Source organism: Aethalodelphis obliquidens, unplaced genomic scaffold (assembly GCF_003676395.1).
Source record: "Aethalodelphis obliquidens isolate GAN/ISIS:26980383/991018 unplaced genomic scaffold, ASM367639v1 scaffold2, whole genome shotgun sequence".
Taxonomy (NCBI): domain Eukaryota; kingdom Metazoa; phylum Chordata; class Mammalia; order Artiodactyla; family Delphinidae; genus Aethalodelphis; species Aethalodelphis obliquidens.
In genome coordinates this window covers 80,516,633-80,540,497 of record NW_020837946.1, presented here as the reverse complement: position 1 = coordinate 80,540,497, position 23,865 = coordinate 80,516,633, and the positions used below count along the sequence as shown (strand labels likewise).

Here is a 23,865-nt window from a genome sequence, read left to right as displayed (position 1 = left end):
CCTATATCCCCAGCGTGTTGTTGCTGTTGTATGTGGTGTGAGGTGCAGGGGAATAGGGAGAGGAGGACTGAAGGCCACGTGTTTGCAGGGACACATGGGTGGCAGGGAGAGGTTTTGAATAAGAAGAGATATTTTTTTCAGTGCCGTTCTCCACTATGGGAACATTGGAGCCTTTGGCGGTGAAGAAGTGGTTGTGCTGGCTTAGGAGGAAAATACTCCTGAGATTTTCTCTGTGGTTTCTTTCCCAGGATCCACAATAAAAACTGATGAACCCACAGCATTGTGATTACCCCTCTCCATTCTGAATTGTATGTCTTCACCCCCAGCTTCCTGCTTCAGAGCTCACATAGGCTCAGTGTTTTTTCTGCTCTTTGTCTTTTTTTTTGCTCATTTCTGCCTCATTTTCCATATGCCTCCTTCTATTAAGGTGTCAACTGCAGGACACTCACTCAGCCCAGTCATCGTGAGCCACAGAAGCTACTCGGACACCTGTGTGCATTTAGCAGGACAAAGCTATTCTCAGGTGATTGTCAGCCGAGTTGATGCAGTATGAGATTGTGTCAAGGTCAGTGGTGCAACTCAGTGATCTGAGATGTCTGTCTTCTGCCCCTCTGGTCCCTTCACCATCAGCTTTAATGAAGACCATAGAATTGAAAGGGCGTTGGAGGTCTTTTCCCTTAAGGATCCTGATCTCCAAGTACAGAAGTGCATTCGACAGCATCCCCATTGATGGCTGCTCCTCCGTCTTCTACTTGAATAATTCCATTGGCAGGGCGCTCCTCACTCTCAGGCAGCCCATTCCCTTGTCAGGCATTGCAAAACTTGACCCCAGATGGGTCTACCTGCATCTTTTATGAAGTCATCTTCTGAAGTAACTTTCTCTTCTCCAACGATTTGAAAAGTTATTAGTCAAGGATTAACTCTCAGTCTCCCCCTCCCTCTACCAAAGTTTTCATTTCTCTGGGCAAACAAGTGTAGCTCTCTCAAACACTATAATTTAGGCAGAATTTTTAGACCTCTCACCATCCTGGATATCTGGTTCTGCAGGCCTCCTAATTAGCAGTGGTTGTTGTGTTCCAGAGGTGATTGAGACGCCTGAAGAGGAATTTTGCTTGACCCAGACGTTTTGGTCTAAAGATGAGGCTCTGTTGCGCTAGCTTCTTTAGGCAGCAGAAATATATATATATATATATATATATATATATATATATATGTATAAAATTGTGTCTGTCTGTCTGTATATATATAGATGACATGGTGTTTTTAATTACTATAAAATTCATATAAAATACTTTCTGTCTAGTAAGGTTTTGGTAATTCTGTGCCTGTGCTGTTGAAAATCTGAACCAAAATATATAACTTTATATTTAGTATCTTGTATGATTCAGCTTGATGCTATAATCTGTCAAGTCTTTTTTTCTCTTATGAATCATAGTAGCTGTCTTTCTTGGCTCCGTGCCCTCAGTAGGTTTCATAGGAAATCTTCTTATCTTCATTCAATTTTAAATGGCATAAATAAAGACAGAATTCTGCAGCATCCTACTAGAATGTTTAGAGTTGAGGCTCATCTATTAAAAAATATTACTTGGATAAGGAAACACAAGCTTTAAATGATACATTAAACAAGATGGACTTAATTAATGTTTATAGAACATTCCATCCAAAAATAACAGAATACACTTTCTTCTCAAGTGCTCATGGAACATTCTCCAGGATACATCATATCATGGGTCACAAATCAAGCCTTGGTAAATTTAAGAAAATTGAAATTGTATCAAGTATCTTTTCTGACCACAATGCTATGAGATTGGATATCAATTACAGGAAAAAATCTGTAAAAAATACAAACACATGGAGGCTAAACAATACACTACTAAATAACCAAGAGATCACTGAAGAAATCAAAGAGAAAATCAAAAATTACCTAGAAACAAGTGACAATGAAAACAGAATGACCCAAAACCTGCGGGATGAAGCAAAAGCAGTTCTAAGAGGGAACTTTACAGCAATATAATCCTACCTCAAGAAACAAGAAATATCTCAAATAAACAACCTAACCTTACAACTAAAGAAATTAGAGAAAGAAGAACAAAAAAACAACCCCAAAGTTAGAAGAAAGGAAGAAATCATAAAGATCAGGTCAGAAATAAATGAAAAAGAAATGAAAGAAACAATAGCAAAGATCATTAAAACTAAAAGCTGGTTCTTTGAGAAAATAAACAAAATTGATAAACCATTAGCCAGACTCATCAAGAAAAAAAGGGAGAAGACTCAAATCAATAGAATTAGAAATGAAAAAGGAGAAGTGACAACTGGCACTGCAGAAATACAAAGGATTATGAGAGATTACTACAAGCAACTGTATGCCAATAAAATGGACAACCTGGAAGAAATGGACAAATTCTTAGAAAAGCACAGCCTTCCGAGACTGAACCAGGAAGAAATAGAAAATATAAGCAGACCATTCACAAGCACTGAAATTGAAACTGTGATTAAAAATCTTCCAACAAACAAAAGCCCAGGACCAGATGGCTTCAGAGGCGAATTCTATCAAACATTTAGAGAAGAGCTAACACCTATCCTTCTCAAACTCTTCCAAAATATAGCAGAGGGAGGAACACTCCCAAACTCATTCTATGAGGCCACCATCACCCTGATACCAAAACCAGACAGAGATGTCACAAAGAAGGAAAACTACAGGCCAATATCACTGATGAACATAGATCCAAAGATCCTCAACAAAATACTAGCAAACAGAATCCAACAGCACATTAAAAGGGCCATATATCATGGTCAAGTGGGGTTTATCCCAGGAATGCAAGTATTCTTCAACATATGCAAATCAATCAGTGTGATAAACCATATTAACAAATTGAAGGAGAAAAACCATATGATCATCTCAATAGATGCAGAGAAAGCTTTTGACAAAATTCAACACCCATTTATGATAAAAAACCCTCCAGGAAGCAGGCAGAGAGGGAACTTCCTTCAACATAATAAAGGCCATATATGACAAACCCACAGGCAACATCGTGCTCAATGGTGAAAAACTGAAAGCATTTCCACTAAGATCAGGAACAAGATGAGATTGCCCACTCTCACTGCTATTACTCAACATAGTTTTGGAAGTTTTAGCCACAGCAATGAGAGAAGAAAAAGAAATAAAAGGAATCCAAATTGGAAAAGAGGAAGTAAAACTGTCACTGTTTGCAGATGACATGATACTATACATAGAGAATCCTAAAGATGCTACCAGAAAACTACTAGAGCTAATCAATGAATTTGGTAAAGTAGCAGGATACAAAATTAATGCACAGAAATCTCTTGCATTCTTATACACTAATGATGAAAAATCTGAAAGAGAAGGTATGGAAACACTCCCATTTACCACTGCAACAAAAAACCTAGGAATAAACCTACCTAGGGAGACAAAAGACCTGTATGTGGAAAACTATAAGACACTGATGAAAGAAATTAAAGATGATACAAACAGATGGAGAGATATGTCATGTTCTTGGATTGGAAGAATCAACATTGTGAAAATGACTCTACTACCCAAGGCAATCTACAGATTCAATGCAATTCCTATCAAACTACCACTGACATTTTTCACAGAACTAGAACAAAAAATTTCACAATGTGTATAGAAACACAGAAGATCCCAAATAGCCAAAGCAATCTTGAGAAAGAAAAACAGAGCTGGAGGAATCAGGCTCCCTGACTTCAGACTATACTACAAAGCTACAGTAATCAAGACATTATGGTACTGGCACAAAAACAGAAATAGAGATCAATGGAACACGATAGAAAGCCCAGAGATACACCCACGCACATATGGCCACCTTATCTTTGATAAAGGAGGCAAGAATATACGGTGGAGAAAAGACAGTCTCTTCAATAAGTGGTACTGGGAAAACTGGACAGGTACATGTAAAAGTATGAAATTAGAACACTCCCTAACACCATACACAAAAATAAACTAAAATGGATTAAAGACCTAAATGTAAGGCCAGACACTATAAAACTCTTAGAGGAGAACACTCTGTGAGATAAATCACAGCAAGATCCTTTTTTTTTTTTTTAAACATCTTTATTGGAGTATAATTGCTATACTATGGTGTGTTAGTTTCTGCTTTATAACAAAGTGAATCAGCTATACATACACATATATCCCCATATCTCTTCCCTCTTGCGACTTCCTCCCACCGTCCCTATCTCACCCCTCTAGGTCATCACAAAGCACCGAGCTGATCTCCCTGTGCTATTCGGCTGCAAGATCCTTTTTGACCCACCTCCTAGAGAAATGGAAATAAAAACAAAAATAAACAAATGGGACCTAATGAAACTTAAAACTTTTGCACAGTAAAGGAAACCATAAACAAGATGAAAAGACCACCCTCAGAATGGGAGAAAATATTTGCAAGTGAAGCAACTGACAAAGGATTAATCTCCAAAATATACAAGCAGCTCATGCACCTCAGTATCAAAAAAACAAACAACCCAATCCAAAAATGGGCAGAAGACCTAAACAGACATTTCTCCAAAGAAGATATACAGATTGCCAGCAAACACATGAAAGGATGCTCAACATCACTAATCATTAGAGAAATGCAAATCAAGACTACAGTGAGGTATCACCTCACACCGGTCAGAATGGCCATCATCAAAAAATCTACAAACAATAAATGCTGGAGAGGGTGTGGAACCCTCTTGCACTGTTGGTGGGAATGTAAATTGACACAGCCACTATGGAGAACAGTATGGAGGTTCCTTTTAAAACTAAACATAGAATTACCGTATGATCCAGCAATCCCATTACTGGGCATATACCCTGAGAAAACCATAATTCAAAAAAAATCACGTACCACAATGTTCATTGCAGCTCTATTTACAATAGCCAGGACATGGAACCAACCTAAGTGTCCATTGACAGATGAATGGATAAAGAAGACGTGACACGTATGTACAATGGAATATTACTCAGCCATAAAAAGAAACGAAATTGAGGTATTTGTAGTGAGGTGGATGGACCTAGGATCTGTCATACAGAGTGAAGTAAGTCAGAACGAGAAAAAGAAATACCATACGTTAACACATATATGGAATCTAAAAAAAAAAAAAAAAAGGTTCTGAAGAACCTAGGGGCAGGACAGGAATAAAGACGCAGACGTAGAGAATGGACTTGAGTACACGGGCAGGGGGAAGGGTAAGCTGGGACGAAGTGAGAGAGTGGCATGGACATATGTACACTACCAAGTGTAAAATAGATAGCTAGTGGGAAGCAGCTGCATAGCACAGGGAGATCAGCTCGGTGCTTTGTGACCACCTAGAGGGGTGGGAAGGAGGCGCAAGAGGGAGGAGATATGGGGATGTATGTATACATATAGCTGATTCACTTTGTTGTACAGCAGAAACTAACACAGCATTGTAGAGCAATTATGCTCCAATATGCTCCAATAAAGATGTTCCAAAAAATGATTTGGCAGCTTGTGATTTGCTCTTGTTCCCACGAGGATAAAAGATTTTGTAAAAGATAAAGATTTTGTAAAAGATAAAAGATTTACTGACTTGCCAAAATTCAAGTCATGTCTGGAATTTTACTGATTTAATAGCCTGGTAACCATATCATGAAAGAAGAGAGATTTGTTTGGCTATATTTTACGTTAGATTACCATCCTAGATCTTACTAATCACTTTTTTCTTTTCGACTTGTTCACAAACCATCTGTTTACTAATCTGCACCTTCATTGATTCAGCTTCAAAGAGATGTTTATTTGTGAATCTTCAGTGTCTAGTATAGCACTCAGTATATGGGACATGGTTCTTGCCTTCAAAAAGTTTATAGTCTAGTGAAGAAAGATATGTAGTTATAGTACTCTGTTGGTAATATACACATGTGTGTATGGTATTTATATTACTTGTATAATAAAGATGGAGTTTTATAAACACAGTACAGTAAATAACACTTAGTAAAGGTATGTTTAAGAGAGCTGACCCTGCCTGGTTGTGAGATAATGGACAAGTACGATTTGAGCTGGGACTGCAGAATAAGGAGTTGATGATTAGTTTTGGAAAGGAGGGAAGGCATTCAAAGAAAGGAATGAGGCCTCCAAAGATAAGTGGCCTGTGCCTAGATTCCAGACTCTGGCCTGCCTAGGCCCTTCTGCCTGCCACTGTGACCTCCAGACTCCCGACCTGTGGCTTGCACTTGGTCATGTTAACTGCTGGGTTTTTTTGCTCTTTCCTTAACTATTTGACTTACAGACTTCTAAATGAAGTCTGTGTTTTTGATGAGGCATTCAGGATAATCAATAATCAGATGACTACAGACAGTTGACAGGACATGTCTCATAGCCACCTACATCCTAGTATGACAGCCACCCCATAGATACTATGGAAAGCAGTGGTGTTATGACCCTAAAAGATGTCACATGCAACCATATAGACTGACAGACTTTAAAATTAGGGTAGCACCTATGTTTTAAACCAGTAATTCCACTGAAAAGAGACCTTCTCCCATGCACACACCCACTATCCTCATGCCTCAGGACATCTAACCACCTTTACTTTGAAATATCTCATCTCCTTTCATCCTTAGTTGAATTGTTTGAGAAGATTTGAAGTGGATCAATTCAGCTGTGTTTGCATTTTCTAGAGCATGAAAAATGGTGTTCCAGCACTTCCCTGGTGGCACAGTGGCTAAGAATCTGCCTGCCAACGCAGGGGACACGGTTTTGAGCCCTGGTCCGGGAAGATCCCACATGCTGCGGAGCAACTAAGCCCACAACTACTGAAGCCCGGATGCTCTAGGGCCCGTGTGCTGCAACTGCTGAAGACCGCGCGCCTAGAGCCCGTGTTCCACAAGAGAAGCAACTGCAAGGAGAAGCCCACGCACCGCAAGGAAGAGTAGCCCCTGCTCGCTGTGACTGGAGAAAACCCGTGCGCAGCAATGAAGACCCAACTCAGCCAAAAAAAAAAAAAAAAGGTGTTTCAGTGATTACACGCAGCAATTGAGGAAACCAATTGTACAGCCCAGTTTTTTAGATTGCAGGTGGAATTGGCAGCATCGGTAGTTAGAGAAACTGCCCCCAAGCACAGGAGCTGAATAAATTCAGTTCATGCTGCACAGAGAGAAAAAACCTGAAACACCACAGTGGTGTTTTCTTCAAATGCATTTCCAATCATTCCTCATTTGCTAAGGAAGAGCTTTTATTTTTCCATGTTGGACCTCTGTTTCGATCAGACATGTAGCCAATTGGCTAAGATAGCAATTCGAAAAGCTGGCTGGGATTCTGTTTTTAGTGTCCTGGCAGGAACGAGATGTTTGTTATAATTGGGAGCCTTAGCTGTTCTTCCATCTCACCATTTCCTCCTGAGTCTTACTCCCCTTCACCTTGTTTCTCTGGGAGCCCGTAGTGTTGCTTTTTTATATAGAAGAGGGACATAAATGACCAAGGGCCGTGAGACAGCTCATGAATTGCATTTTGGCTTAGAAGGCAGACGTCTTGAGGGTCACCAGCAGGAAGCTTTGCCGTGAGGTCTGCAGGGGTTTGGGAGAGCAGGCTAATGCTCTGTGAACAAATCTCATGCCTGTGGGGCACTTTGTTACTTCCCTGCAACGACCTGCTCCAGCAGGTGGTACTCAAAGCCTGCTTACAGGACTGATAGTGGTTTAGCTAAAATCTGCTGCCCGAACCAGACAGCTCACACAGGGTCAACTTCTTACACTACCTGGCCCTGTTCCTTTGCTACAATCGAAAGTTACAGAACCTGAAAGGGGACTAACATTTATTGAATACTTACTGTATGCCAGGCGTTGTGAAACATACTTTATAGTTATTTCACTGAATTCTCACCGTTTCTTATTTACTTCTCACCACGGTCCTGAAATTGATATTTTACTGTCCTGACTTATAGATGAGGAAACTGAGACTCAAAGAAGTTAAGCAACTTGCTCAAGTTAATCATTTCCTGGCAGTGATGATCAGAGCCTGAGTTCAGGACCTAAACAAGGTTTCACTGCCTCCAATTAAATCCAGGACATTAAACCTTGAGAAAAACTTGTGTTCTGACGGTGGCTAGAGATGTAAATACTCAGGCTGAGGAGCAACTGAGCTTCCAGCACAGCTTTTTTATATAGAATGTGACATATAGACAATGACATTCTTTCTTTTATTGCCATCCAGTAATGTCAGAGCTTTATTGAAATTGTAAGATATTATAACGACAGAATCTTGTCACTGCTGTGATCTAGAGGTCAGTGTAAAAGTAACTCAGTTTTCTATCACTCTACCCTCTCCCACCCTTCCCAAATGAATCCAAATAGTGCAAGCTGGATGTCCTGTCCTTTTAGCCCGTGACAAACAAAAGAAGTGACTGAAACTATGCAGAAGCTATGCCCTGTTCACAGAGCAGAGTCTGTCAAAATTAAAGAGCTCTGAATTTCCAACAACTTCAGACAGACACTGGCAGCTGACTCACCATGCTTTTCAAATTTTGTTTTCCTTTAAACTTGAGAAATGCCTTTAATGCTTTCCTCCTGATAAGAATGCTTTGCAGACATGATCTTCTAAGCCAAACAACTGTTTTATGAGGCCTTGCAAGCCTGTTGATTGTATTCATTCTCTTTCTCAACAAATGGTGTATCCCGGCACTTACTCTAGCCAGTAGGTCTTGTCAATAAATCTGCCAAAGGCCAGGCCGGTCTGCACAAAGCATGTTTTACACCTTCCCCAACGGGATGAAAGGCAACTTTTCAGAGCTCGGTAGGGCGGAAATTCCTTATCTTATCGAGCTCAAGAATAAAAGTGTACATCTATCAGTTTTCATTCTCGCCTGCCTACTACAGTGGTCAGGAGATTACTTATTGTTCCTTCATTAGCCAACTTGTAAATACCCAAGTTCAGGGGCGAGGAAGGAAAGTTCCAGCTGTACTCTGTGATGTCAGAGTCACTGACTAGTGGCAGGCAAGAGAGAGAAGTGCATCCTGGGAGGCCTGCTTTCCTTTCCCACAACGATGCTTAAGTGCCATTGTTCAGGAATAATCAAAAGGGAAGTCTGTGCATCCAGTTACCAGATAGGGGATCAGAGAGCCTCAATTTCTCTTGACATAGTTATGGGTCTTCTATGGGGATTAGAAAGCTCTGCAATCATGCAGATGACTTTCAAAGGCAACGTGAGATATTTTACTGCTCAAACCAAGCCCAGCTATCTCAGTAACCCAGCGGCTAGCTGACAGTGCCAATGCTGTTGTAAAATTGGAAGCACAGAGAGCTGGGTAACCTATTTTAAGGAGATTTTATATTTCTGACAGGGGTGATTAAAAGACAAGCTCTATTGCTCAGATCAGCACATAGACCACAGGCATAACTTTTCCCCCCAGATTTCTAACTGAGATATATTTCTGTTTGCAGTGTTGGTGAGTGCTGGAGAGGTCATTTTGCTTTGTTATTTTGTAAACTGGGCATTCTGAATATGGAGGAGTTAGTTCACAGAGAGCTGTCATTAATTCGTAACTTACAGTCCCTTTTGGAAATGTCTCTTGCTACTAATGTCATTGCGAGCAAAGTCACAGTCCCCTCAGAATCCTTCATCCTGAAATGGTCACGTCCAGTCCTGCCAGGGGAGAGCTCAGCTTGCGCTGTTGGTTTGTATATCATCTGTATTCACTCCGGTTTTCCTAAATTTACAGTCAGTAGCCTAGTTAGTTTAGGAGATTTTTTTAGTTATAAGATAACTCACAAAACTGGTTAGGAATCTTTCAATCTAAGTTAAAATGGAAACAGCTGTATCTTCAGTAGAAATTCTCTGTAACATTCTATCACTTTTGTTTATTTTTCTTGACAATGAGGAAAGGAAATACCAGAATTGAAAGTCTGCCCCTTAGTAACTGGCAAGAAGGTGGGTTCTGGTCTGCCTAACTTTTCTATGGGTAGATTTAATCAGTGTTTGCTGTCAAAGAAGAGAAATGTCTAGCTTTGGCAAAGACACTTTCTCTGTCTCGATAAACACGGTTAAGGTGACAGTAGGCCCTGTGTGAAAAAATTGAGGGGAATACTTTTTTATGATTGGAATACCAAAAGACAGATTTCCTAGGGGCTCTGCTGGGCTTTTCTCCCTAAACTTCCTGATTCAGCGGGTGATGCAGGAGCAGGTACAATGTTATATGCTGTTACACAAGTGAAACCAACAGATTGAATGATTCTCTGCTTCTGGGTCATAATTCTTTGGTAACAGCGAGAATCTCAAACCTGCAGTACTCCTTCATCTTCCCCAGGGCACACACATTTCTTTTTGTAAGGTGGGGTTTTGTTTTGTTTTGCCTTCGTCTCCAAAAAGACTGTAATGAGGAAAAAAAGAAATAAGCAAGTGTTGAAATACGAATGAGTGAGAGGAAAGCATTAACCAGAGCCTCTCCTCATTAGAAGCTCCCTAAGTTTTATGTGTTGGCAGGAGGCTTCACATGGAAACAAGCTCAAGTGGGCACCACTCCTGCTGTTCTGAGGCCCAGCCTGGCTGAGCGTGTGCTCGGTGGCTGTATGACATTCCCTGCCACCTCTGTTGCTCAGCTTAGGGCATTGGCTTAGGGAGTCAGCTTAGGCCACAGGCACAGTAAAGGGCCTGTAGGGATCCTGGCCTTCAAAGGATGTTAAATGATTTTTGTTTTCTGAGCTCTCCGTTGCCCAATCCCTCCACCAGCCACTCCTAGCTTTATTGAGGTAAAATTGACAAAATTGTGTATCAAATTGACAAAATTGTGTTAAGGTGTATAGCATGTGATTTGATATGCATATACAATGTGAAATGATTACCACAATTAAGTTAATTAACACCTCCATTACCTCACATAGTTACCGTTTTTTTTTTTAATGCTGAAAACACTTAAAATTTGCTTTCTTAGATAATGTCAAGTATGCAATACAGTATTATTAACTGTAGTCACCATGCTGACCATTAGATCCCCAGAGCTTATTCATCTTATAACTAAAAGTTTGTGTCCTTTGACCAGCACCTCCCATTTCTTCCACCCCCAGCCCCTGGCAACCACCATTCTACTCTCTGGTTTATGATTTTGACTTTTTTTAGAGCCCACTTTTAAGTGATAGTAATACACTGTTTGTCTTTCTTTGTCTGGCTCATTTCACTTAGCACAACAGCTTCATCCATGTTGTCACAAATGGCAGGATTTTCTTCTTTTTTTTAATGTCTGAATAATATTCCTCACACATGTACCAAGAAAACATATACCACATTTAGAAAGAATTCATTCATCTGTTGACGGACACTTAGATTGGTTTCGTATCTTGGCTATTGTGAATAATGCTGCAGTGAACATTGGGGTGCAGACTTGTCTTAGGGATACTGATTTTATTTCCTTTGAATATATACCCAGAAGTAAGATTGCTGCATCATATGGGAGTTCTATTGTTACTTTTTGAGGAACCTCCGTACTGTTTTCCATAGTAGTTGCACCAGTTTACATTCCCACCAACAGTGGACAGGGTTCCTTTTTCTTCACATCCTCACCAACACTTTTTATCTCTTGTCTTTTTGATTGATAGCCATTCAAACAGGTGTGAGGTGATATCTCATTGTAGTTTTGATTTGCATTTCCTTGATGATTAGTGTTACTTAGCATCTTTTCATGTACCTGTTGACCATTTGTATGTCTTCTTTGGAAAAATGTCTATTTGGGTCCTTTGTCCATTTTATTTATCTATCTATGTATCTATCTATCTATTTATTGGCTGTGTTGGGTCTTTGTTGCTGCGCGCGGGCTTTCTCTAGTTGCAGTGAGCGGGGGCTACTCCTCGTTGTGGTGTGTGGGCTTCTCATTGCAGTGGCTTCTCTTGTTGCGGAGCACGGGCTCCAGGCACACAGACTTCAGTAGTTGTGGCTCACGGGCTCTAGAGCGCAGGCTCAGTAGTTGCGGTGCATGGGCCCAGTTGCTCTGCGACATGTGGGATCTTCCTGGGCCAGGGATCGAACCCGTGTCCCCTACGTTGGCAGGCAGATTCTAAACCACTGCGCCATCAGGGAAGCCCCCACTTTGTCCATTTTTAAATTGGATTATTTGTTTTTTTGCTATTGAGTTGTATATGTTCCTTATATATTTTAGATATTAATCCCTTATCAGATATTGGTTTGCAAATATTTTCTCCTATTCCGTAGGTTGCCTTTTCATTTTGTTGATTGTTTCCCTTGCTGTACAAAAGCCTTTTTAGTTCCCAATTTAAAGTAGTTGTAAATGCCTCTCAAGTGGCCTCACTTACCCTGTGACCGTGGACCAGGCCCTGTACCTCTCTGTCCTGCTTCCTCATATGTCTGTGGCTAGGATTGGACTAGATCAGTGGCTTTTCAGATGTTTTAAGCTATGGAACTCTTTACCCAAAGGAAATTTTGTGAAATATCCTAATACAAGCAGTTTTATAAAATCAGACCTCTTCTCATTTAAGTGTGGGCGAGGGATCCAGAATACCTCCCACCCCACTCGAATCCCCTTCCTCTGTTGGAACTCCAACAGCTTGTTATCAGTTCAGCCTGATAGCAAGCTGGCTGGTTGTCAGGAAGTCAAACCAAAGCCTGAAAATGCAGGTGATTTTGCCTTTGTCAACCCTGAATCCTGGAGACAGCATATTTTACAGTTTTAAGTCAACCAACCTAAAATGGCTTAATCCATCATAAATTTCTAAGCACTAATGATCCTTCTTTTATATGCCCTGTTCTTGTAACCAGAGTCGTTTTTAAAGCTTTGCTGCTGTTCCAGTGATATGCAAATGTATTGGGTGATGAATTCTGTAAAGCATACCCACATCGACATTTCAGAACTATGCCAGGCGCTCCTGGCTTCCAGAAACTCAGACTCTTTGCTCCACCCCCACCCCTCTAACCCCACTGCTGCTGGAATACCATACCACCTTTCTTATTGATTGTGTCGGTCTCCTGGCCAAAACTAGTCTCATTGCTTGAAAGATCAAAACTCAACTCCTGACTTTGTCTGCAAGTTCCATGATTATTTAATTTTTCTGTCAAACCCTATTTCCCACTTCCTTCTAACACACATCCCACTTCAGGAAGTCATTCCCTCCCAGTTCTCTGCCTCCAAGCCCATGGTCATGCTCTTTGCCCATTTCTGTCTCTTCCTTTCCCATGAAGACCCCATCCTTTTTGTTGCCTACCAGTACCCTTTACAGCTCACCCTTCACATCCTTTCATGCTCCCTCTTCATCTTCCATGGTACTTGGCAAGGAGGCAGCGTGATGTGGCAGCAATATTACAGAACAGGGAGACAACGCTAGTACTACTGCCCTCAAATTCTGCCACTTATTTGCAAGGTGCCCTTGGCTGCCTTTGACCTCACAGTTTCCTCATCTGTAAAATGAGGTTAATAATACAGTATCTCCCTTGCCTACCTCACCATGTGGTCGTAAGAATCACGAGAACTATTGTATGTGAATGCACTCTATTATCACTTACTGTACCCTAAAGCACTTGTTTTAATTATTAATCCTACTCTGCCCTGTACTCACTGCAGTCATTTCATGTGTGATATCTAGTCTCACTAGTTCTTTAGGTCAAAGATTTTTCATATATTTAAAGTGTAACTGCAGTACAACTCTGCAGTGGTCATCACAGTGCCGACCACACAGCAGGTACTTCATGTGGATTTAATAGAATTTTGATCTCTGATATTTCCCAAGAACCTACCGTTTTGGTTGTGCTGCAGTGGTGGTTGGTTGTTTAATTATCAGATAGGTACTTGAATTTCTGGCATTTTCCCAAAGCAAGATTGAAATTCTAAGGATATAAAATGGATGTGGGAGACCTTAGAAGCAGGGTAAATAAGTTGTTTGGGTGAGTTATTCTCTTGAAAATGAACTAAAGACAGAACTCAGTTCTTGGATCAGTCGTCATGAGTCTGGTAGTCAATCCTCACTGTAGCCTTATACAACTCTGTGGATGTTATAGTTCCCTGTGCTATGCAGTAGGTCCTTGTTGGTTATGTATTTTATATAAGTAGTATGTATATGTTAATCCCAAACTCCTAATTTATCCCTCCCCTACCCCCTTTCCCCTTTGGTAACCGTAAGTTTGTTTTCTATGTCTGTGAGTCTATTTCTGTTTTGTAGATAAGTTCATCTGTATCATTCTTTTAGATTCCACATATAAGTGACATCATATGAAAAACAAACAAACAAAAAAACCACCAAGGGCTTCCCGGGTGGCGCAGTGGTTGGGAGTCCGCCTGCCGATGCAGGGGACACGGGTTCGTGCCCCAGTCCGGGAGGATCCCACATGCCGCGGAGCGGCTGGGCTCGTGAGCCATGGCCGCTGAGCCTGCGCTTCCGGAGCCTGTGCTCCGCAGCGGGAGGGGCCGCAGCAGTGAGAGGCCCGCGTACCGGGGGAAAAAAAAAAAAAAAACCCACCAAAAGACTCTCTGGATGCTCACATTGGACAGGGAGAAAGTCCCAGTAAGTGAGGATGCCACCCAGACTATCAGGACTACACCAGGTTTCACTGAGAAGGCTGCTTCAGTCTGAAATAGGAGAAGACCCTTTGCTGGCTTCAGCTGATGACACATTTTAGCAGTCCACATGAATTTGCTTCCAACTTTCTCCTAGTCGAAATAGGAAATAGGTTCTTGTATTATGTCCATTGTAAGGGTCAGTGCTCTTAGTGCCTCAGTAAGGGGAAGGCAAATACTTCATGTAAGTGAAAATTTATTTTAAATCACACAGAAATATACCATTTTTAAAAAGATATCTAAAATAAGGTGAACCTTCAGGAAAATAAGGTGAACCTGTTGTGATGGACTCTCCTTCGGGTGGCAGGGGCATGCTGGGTACCTCTTACTACCCCGGAGGTTTAATTTGCAATGAGTAAGCTGGCAATCAGTAAAACTTGATTTTCCCCCCTCCAAGCTTGACGTGTCTAGTGTACCTTCTGCTTCTGGAAGAATTGAACTTTGTTGGAAGGGTGAAATTTCTGAACCAAGAATGGGGACATGGGAGCTATGAAGTTTGCTAAAAATCATCAGTGTACCAGACTACCCAATCCCTAGTTCAGGCTACAGGGCCTCAACGTGATCCTGGTCAGTGCTACAGATCTAAGTGTGTCTGCCCCCATGCATTTATTCTGGTGATTGTCATCTGTGGAAAGTCTCAGCCAGCATGCTTCTTTCTCCTTTTTAAGAAAAAAATTTGTTTCTTGAGACATTTCTTCTATTTAGCCAAACTAAATGTGTATAAGTTTGTTCTTTGCAGATTTGCTTATTTCTAGGCGCCTCCCTACATGATTTCAGCATAAATAATACCCTTCCCTACCTACGACAAGCTACAGGAGTCACTAGCGTTTTAGAAAAGTAAATGGAGCAGAGTTAGTAACACTCCACAATCCAGTGTATCTAGAGCAACTTTCACGTATTTGCCATTTGTACATGGACTGCCTTCATCACTGTATTCAAACTGTAGGGCATGGACCATGTCTTACTTAAATTTTTATTTCTAGTTCCTCATATAGTACATAGTAGATGTTCAAGAATGCTTATTAAATGAAAAAGAGGTGTGTGTGTGTGTGTGTGTGTGTGTGTGTGTGTGTGTATGTATGCATTTTCCAATTTAAAAGTTTATTACTGGGCTTCCCTGGTGGCGCAGTGGTTGGGAGTCCGCTTGCCGATGCAGGGGACACGGGTTCGTGCCCCGGTCGAGGAAGATCCTGCATGCCGTGGAGCGGCTGGGCCCGTGAGCCATGGCCGCGGAGCCTGCGCATCCGGAGCCTGTGCCCTGCAAAGGGAGAGGCCACAGCGGTGAGAGACCCGCGTACCGCAAAAAAAAAAAAAAAAAAAGTTTATTACTACTTAGCTAGAAAAAAACGCCAGAGGTAAATTTGGATGGATGGTGCCGAACATGACATTTCTAATGCAGTGCTCGAAAAAATCACCCCCACAAAAGGAAGCCAAATCCATGGACTACATGGTGTGGCTATGCGGCAGCTGCAGGACGTTGGCAAGTCTTCTTGGATGTGTCCTGCAGGACCCAGTGAGCCCAGACCCAGAGGAATTCTAGTGACAGTGCTCTGTCAACTCTCCTTCATGAACTACCATTGCCAAAAGGTACACAGAGTTAAATAAAAGCCTAAGCAGGGCTGGCAGTATTTTAATGTACAACCACCTCGTAGGCCTCAGTAAGGTATTAAGTTCCTAAGGTTCTGGAATTTTCCTTGAAGGATTTCATAACCACATCAGGCTTGTTAGAGTATTGATTATTGCTACTGCTGCTGTTTTCCCAGTGGAAGCTCCTGATTTGATGTCCATTTGATACTTTTCTTCTGTACTTCAACCTCTCTTTCTTATACAGACTTGCAACCTTTAACTGTTTTGAGTTAATGGTGAGAAATCAGCTAATCTTTGCTGTAAAATATGTACTAAGAACTAGCCATGTCTTTTCAACGTTTTATATATATACATATATATATGTATATATATACTTTTTCCGATTCTTTTCCATTATAGGTCATTACAAGATATTGAATATAGTCCCCTGTGCTATATGGTAGGTCCTTGTTGTTTATCTATTTTACACAGTATCTGTTAATCCCAAATACCCGATTTATCTCTCCCACCCCTTTCCCCCTTGACAACCCTGTTTGTTTTCTATGTCTGTCAGTCTGTTTCTGTTCTATAATTCACTTAATTTGTATCATTTTTTTTAGATTCCACATATAAATCATATCATATAATTGTCTTTCTCTTTCTGGCTTACTTAGTATGATGATCTCTAGGTGCATCCATGTTGCTGCAAATAGCTTTATTTCATTCTTTTTTAGGGCTGAGAAATATTCCATTGTGTATATCTCCCACACCTTCTTTATCCATTCATCTGTCAACAGACACTTTGGTTGCTTCCATGTCTTGGCTATTGTAAATAGTATTGCTAAGAATATTGGGTGCATGTACCTTTTCAAATGACAGTTTTCATCTTTTCCAGATATATGCCCAGGAGTGGGATTGCTGGATCATGTGGTAGCTCTATTTTTAGTTCTTTAAGGAAAACATCCTCCTTTAAGTGTTATATGTGATATGCATATCCCCTATGCACGTATTTTATTATTAAATCCATTGTCCCATTAAGTGCTCTTTAAAAGAAAATGTGACTGTACTTTTCTATCTCCTTTCTTCATCCCACAATATTCAGCAAACATTTGGGCCCCTGCTCTGTACCAGTCCCATTGCTGGAGATGAAAGACTACTGTGCCTTCAGGGGCCTTGAATATGATGAGAGAGGGAAACAGACCCCTGCCTGTGTGCACACCTTCTTCTTCCCATTGAAGAATCTGACATCTGATGAATGGTTGCTGCTGGGCCATTCAGGGATTAAAGGCAAGGTTTATCAGTGGAACGAATAAAGAAATCATTGAGGAGAATAATTGTTCAAGTTTGGGGCTTCAGACTGTAATCTCACATTACCTGGAAAAATAGCAGCAGTGATTGCCATCGGCTGACACACCGCCCACCGACAGGGAGGGGGTGCTCTAGGCTGGCCGGGCCTCCTGCCAGCCGAGCCAGGAAAGTAGCCCTGATTAGAGCAACTAGAGCAACTCCCTGAGCCGGTTCATAATTTGCTTAATCACACTTACTTCACTGAACTATGGTTTTGGCTTTAGGGGGTTTTAGGGGAAAAAATGCAAGGTTTGGGGAAAGGGAAAGGAAGCAGTTAGAAAGAATTCAAATTGATCCTCCTCCCTAGTCAGTTTGGGGTTGGCAGAAAGGAAAGCAAATGACATCAGTGACAGGTGTAAATATAAGGAAGCCGATTTGGACAATGAGTCCTTTGAGTCTTGTTTGGGTGAGAATTATTGCGATCACAAAAGGAAGCAGCTGGTAAGTTCTGGAAACCTTTTTAATGTAAGCCCAGAGTTTGAATAATGCACTAAATGGAGTGTAGTGCATATATTTAAATATTTATGTACAAATGGCTGTCGTTTTTTAGCCTGCTCTGCCCTGGTCCCATGACTTGATACAATTGCTTTTAAATGATCATTTTGTAGATGCTAGAAAGGCATTGTACAGAAGATGAGAATCACAGCAAACCAAACAAAGAAAACGCAGAAGAGACCACTCTAAACCAAATATGTCCATCATAGCCAACTATATTTAAGAAGTTTCGAAGGCAGTTTAGCGTAGGGATTAAGATGGAGGAGTTTGGAACTGGACCTACATTTTAATCCTATCAGTGATTTACTAGCTTTGTAGCCTTGGGTAAGTTACTTATCCTGTCTTTAAATTTCAAATTCTTCATCCTTAAAGAGGGGATAGAAATCGTACCACCTCACAGGGGTGCTGTGAGAATTAAATGAATTAATGGTGTTCAGTGCCTGACACGCATAAACCCTCAAAAAATGTTATCTTAAAAAAGGACGGTGTTGTATGTGAGGGCTCATGCAGGAAACCATTAGCAAAGCATGGGGAAGTCAGAACTCTGAGAGCAGCAACTTTGTTTTAGGGACTGAAGCTTTGGCAGTGAACGAAACGATGCCTGGCACGTGGTTGGTGCTCCGTAAATACTGACTGAATAACTGAAAAAATGGGTGTCATGCATTTAGGGTGTATAAACTGGATTAGTCTGTGAAATTGTACATTTTAAATGAGGAAAGTATAAGGAAAGAAATAACGGGTGAAAATTTTGTGTGTGGCAGAGGTGTATATTTCAAACTTTTAGCCAGGAAAATGTTCATCCTGTCATTTCCTGTCAGGGGCACAGGGTTTGATTCCCTTTTCTTCCCTAAGATCAAATGATCTGGGGGTGCTGTTTGTAACGATCTGGATGGGGTCCTCCTGGCTGCAGCATTCCCAGCTCCTGTCCTGTCCTGCTTGCGTGATGTTAAGAAGAGACACTGTAGGGGAGAGACAAGCACACGTTTAAACGACTGATTAAAAACATTCTTTTCTCCTATTTGCTTCCAAATCATGACAATTTAACGTCCCCTTGTGATGGAAAAGAGAAGCTTGGGGGTGCCAGATGCCGGAGTCCAACTGCATTTCTGTTCTCCCATTTGTAAACCGGCCCCACCTGGGGTCTCTTCTGAACTCCCCAGGGAAGCCGTGGGCTGGTGGGTTCTGCCCTTGTCTGTGTACAGCGCCTTCCTCTGCTCCCTGTGTTCCAGGCCTAGAACAAACAGAGGGTGGGGAAAGGGACTGACATTCTCTGCCTAACCCTCGCCTGCAGTCATTTCTCAGACGTGATGAACAAATACTGCCTTTGAAGGAAGATGTACAAATTTGCCCAAGAAGGGAATGCAGTTCTGGGACCTCATGGCTACAGGATTGTGTAAATCACTCAACACTAGTAAAGTTGAAGTTATGAAAGTAAATAATTTCCATTTGTACCAGAGCTAATTACTCTAAGGAAAATGGTGACAGAAGATGTATTCTGTAACTTCTCAGGCAGCCCTGGAAGTCTGACTCCAAAGACAGAGTTTTCAACATACTCAACTCTAAGATGTTACATGTGGGCAGCTAATACTGATTTAGTTTGTGCTGTCTTCAGACATTATTCTAAGTGATTGTGACATATTCACTCACTCCCTTGAGGTCATTATTGTTTATTATCTTTTACAATGAGGAAACTGAGGCACAGGGAGGTTAAGTGACTTGCCCAATGTTAGCACTCTTAGCACTTGATTCAACATGTAAGGAAACTGAAATGCTGAGAAATAGCCCATGTGTGGCAAAATATTCAGCTCGTCACTCAGCTAAATAGCAATTTCCCCCCTTACTCTATGTGCATAAGGAACCATTGCATCCTTTCCTGTGGGAGTGGTTTATAGCTCTTACCTATGAAGCCTGCATGCTAGGGGCAAAGAGAAAGGCTTCCCAGGCCACTTCCTCTTGTCTGCTCAAGAGCTTGAAATCTGGGATTTCAGAACCTCAAATGGAGTCCTGGGAGATGAGCTGTTTGTCATATTTCAAAGAGCCTACAGGAAATTGCTCATTTAGGGGCAGTAAAACAGTGTGGGCTAATGTGTATAAAAACGTTTTTGCATGTGTTTGTCAAATTATGTATATCATGTTAATGTAATAGTTTATTTTGTGTGGGTCAGACACTTTTCATGGCACTTGTGCCTTTTGCTTTTCATCTTAAAAATGGGTAACTAATTATCTTTTACATAGAGTTTAGAGAAATCCTTCTAAATGTGGAATCTGGGGTCTGGACCTTAGGGATGAAAAAATTAGCACCTATTGACCTGCCGTGAGAGAGGGATGTGTTACTAATAGTCAACAATCACAGTATACTCAAATGGATAGAACACCCCTATCCTGCAGGAAGGCAGTGCTTCCTGGCTGTTATCTTCCTTACCTGAATTCTTAATCCACTGTTGTATTGCAGAGAGCTGTGACTATGTTCTTACTAAGCTCTCAGGGGCTTTACCAATGGAATTTGCAAAATGTAATTAGGATGGTGAATCTTCTGGGACTCCCATCCCTACCACCAAAAGATACATTTCAAAGCCAAATAAAAATGCTATTTTATATCATCTACTCTTTGGATTTTCCAAGCCCCTGGTCCATTTAGAGAGAACTGTTGAGCTTTAGCTAGATAGTAGGTGCTTAACCATAAACTATAGAGCCAATCAAGCTCTTTTAACTTTTGAATAAGTTATGCATTCATACGGATCAAAAATCAAAACAATGAAATGAGGTATATTCTGAGAAGTTTCCTTCCCACTTCTGTCCCCTTATAGTGTATTATTTACCCCTGTCCCTCCACCTACAGGTCATCACTTTTATTAGTTTCCTGTATACTGTTCCTGAGTGTATTTATGCATATAAGTAAATACATATAGTATCTTTTCCTTCCTTAACACAAAGACATGATATTCATATATTTATAGCTATTTCCATTTATATATATAATATATATATATAAATATGTATATATAATATACATATGTATATTATATATATGTATATTATATATATATATATGTCCTAGGACTTTTTTCACAGCAGAATATAGGGAGCATCCTCATTTTTTTTTTTTTGGCCTTGCCACACAGCATGCGGGATCTTAGTTCCCCGACCAGGGATCGAACCTGTGCCCCCTGCAGTGGAAATGCGGAGTCTTAACCACTGGACCACCAGGGAAATTCCGTTTTTTTAATGGCTGCATCAGATTCCGTTGTGTATATGTAGATGTGTATATATATATGTGTACACACACACACACATACTCTTTTGATGGACACTTGGGATTTTCCAATCATTTGCTATTGTAAACAGTGCTGCAGTGACTGTCATGGCAATATATTATTTTGCATGAAAGCAGACCATCTGTAGAAAAAATTCCCAGAAGTGAGATTTTGGGTCAAGGGTAAATACATTTGAAATTTTAATAATGTTCCCAAATTGCTCTTTGGAGTCACATTCCCACCAGCAATATATGAAAATGACTGATTTCCCATGGCCTCCTCAAAAGAATATTAGAAAACATTTTTATCTATCAGACTAGTCAAAATCTGGAATTTATGAAGTATACTTTTAATTTACATTTCTCCTGTTTGAAAAGATGCTCAACTTTTCTCATGTTGTTTAAAGGCCATTTTGTTCATTTTTCTATGAAATGTCTATTAATGTTCTTTGTCACTTTTTCTGTTGGGTTACTGATAATTTTCTTACCGATTTTTACTAGCTCTTTCCATATTAGCAAGATTATCCATTGTTTTGTCTGTGACATGAGTTGAAAATATTTCCCCCAGTTTATTTGGTTTTTTTTACTTTGCTTATAATTTTTTTTTTTTTTTGGCATACAGAAGGTATTGTTGTTTGATGTAATTGAATTAATCAAACTTTAATTTTATACTTTCTGGGTCTTTTTTTTTTTTTTTGTGGTACACAGGCCTCCCAGTGTTGTGGCCTCTCCCGTTGTGGAGCACAGGCTCCGGACGCGCAGGCTCAGCGGCCATGGCTCATGGGCCCAGGCGCTCTGCGGCATGTGGGATCTTCCCGGACCGGGTCACGAACCCATGTCCCCTGCATCGGCAGGCGGACTCTCAACCACTACGCCACCAGGGAAGCCCTTTCTGGGTTTTTAATCATAGTCAGAATGGCCCTTCCCCATTCCCAGGAAGTCACTCATATTTTCTTGTGTTTCTTTTTCTTTTTTAATTTATTTTGTTGAAGTATAGTTGATTTACAATGTTGTGTTAATTTCTGCTGTACAGCAAAGTGATTCAGTTATACATATATATACATTCTTTTTCATATTCTTTTCCATTATGGGTTTATCATCACAGGATATTGAATATAGTTCCCTGTGCTATACAGTAGGACCTTTTTTTTTTTTTTTCAATTTCATTTTTGGCTGCGTTGGGTCTTTGTTGCTGCACACGGGCTTTCTCTAGTTGCGGCGAGCGGGGGCTACTCTTCATTGCGGTGCACGGGCTTCTCATCGCGGTGGCTTTTCTTGTTGCGGAGCACGGTCTCTAGGCATGCAGGCTTCAGTAGTTGTGGCTTACGGGCTCTAGAGTGCAGGCTCAGTAGTTGTGGCACGGGAATTTTCTCGTATTTTTAAGAACCCATTTTATTACAGAAAATTTTAAGCATACACAAATTAGAAAATAGTATAATAAACCTCAATTACATGTCATCCAGCTTCAACAATTAGGGGTATTTTGCCAATCTTGTTTTATCTTATCCTCCCATCCATTTTGAGAATATTTGAAGCAAACCCTAGACATTATATTTTCTTTATAAGTATATCAATATATATCAATAACATGTAAGAACTTTTTAGAACGTAACTTCTATAACATTATTATACCAATAATTCCTTAAGATTATCCAATACTATTCTGTGTTCACATTTTCTTTTCTGGAACTTTTATGGCTTTGTTTTCTATGTGTATAGTATGAGGTGTGTACTAACCTTATTTTTTTCCTGGCTACCCAGTTGTCCCAACTCAGCTTCTTGAAGTGTATTCTTACCTTACTGGTTTGAGATGCCACCTTTACCGTATAACAAATTCCCATGTGTATTTGAGTCTATTTCCAGACCTTCTATTGTTCCATTTGTCTGTCTACTCAAATGTTACTACTATACTGTTTTATTTACTGTGGCATTAGAGAATGTTTTAATGTCTTTCAGGACTAGTCATTCCCTAATTGAAATAGTAAGTCATCTACTCCAATTTATGCTATTTAAAAATGGCAGAAAATTATAGTTTATAGTCCAGCCTCGTCAGATCTGGTGATTTAGAAATCAGCAAGGAGTGGGAGTAGAATGTGTGAGCATACATGTGGTCCCTAAGGAAAGTAAGAGTAATAACACTATAGGAAAGTAAATAGTAATAACATAAAAGTTTGAAACCTGGGGCAGGTCCTCATCTGGAGGTGGGAGGAGAAAGCAGAACCAGCAAAGGATAAAGGACATATTTTGGTGGTTGAAGCGTGCTTCTCCCTTGGAAGTAGCCAATCCTGGTTCTCTTTGGCTAAGTCAGAAAGGCCTACAGTAGAGAAAGTTGCAGCGCTGGCTGTGTACCTGCCCTAGGGAACCAATCAGAGACGCAAATCATGTTGCAGAGCCGAGAGGGCCCAGATGAAGTGTGTGGAGGCGCTGTGCCATCACTGTGCTCCGGGCAGTTCACAGGCCTGGGCAGCCAATAACCCTGAACTCCAGGGCTGCCTGGGTGCTGGTTTGTGCCTCTGAAGATGCGAGAGTGAACCTTACGAGGCCTTTCCCAGGCAAAGGATGAAGCTGTATTATTCTGAGCCCTCTTTCCAGGAGACAGTATTAGTTCTAGCTAACAAGATACCTTTACTGGAAAAGGTCTGAGAGAGAGGACTTCTGGTACGAGTTATCGTGGGAGAGA

General features: G+C 40.8%; 1 protein-coding gene and 1 long non-coding RNA gene across 5 annotated transcripts in view; one reads left to right on the top strand and one right to left on the bottom strand.

Annotated features, from left to right (window-relative positions):
• LYPD6B (LY6/PLAUR domain containing 6B) overlaps window positions 1–23,865 on the top strand; it is a 206,004-nt gene that overhangs the window by 142,523 nt on the left and 39,616 nt on the right. The window lies entirely within an intron of this gene.
• The window catches only part of LOC113633439 (uncharacterized), a 142,946-nt gene continuing 137,199 nt past the window's right edge, over window positions 18,119–23,865 (bottom strand). For 2 of the 3 annotated variants that reach the window (XR_003438202.1, XR_003438203.1), the window contains exon 4: window positions 18,119–18,891. This is a non-coding gene — a long non-coding RNA (uncharacterized LOC113633439). Of the gene's footprint in view, window positions 18,892–19,067; window positions 19,164–23,865 lie in introns of all 3 variants that reach the window. The other variant, XR_003438204.1, reaches the window with a different exon arrangement.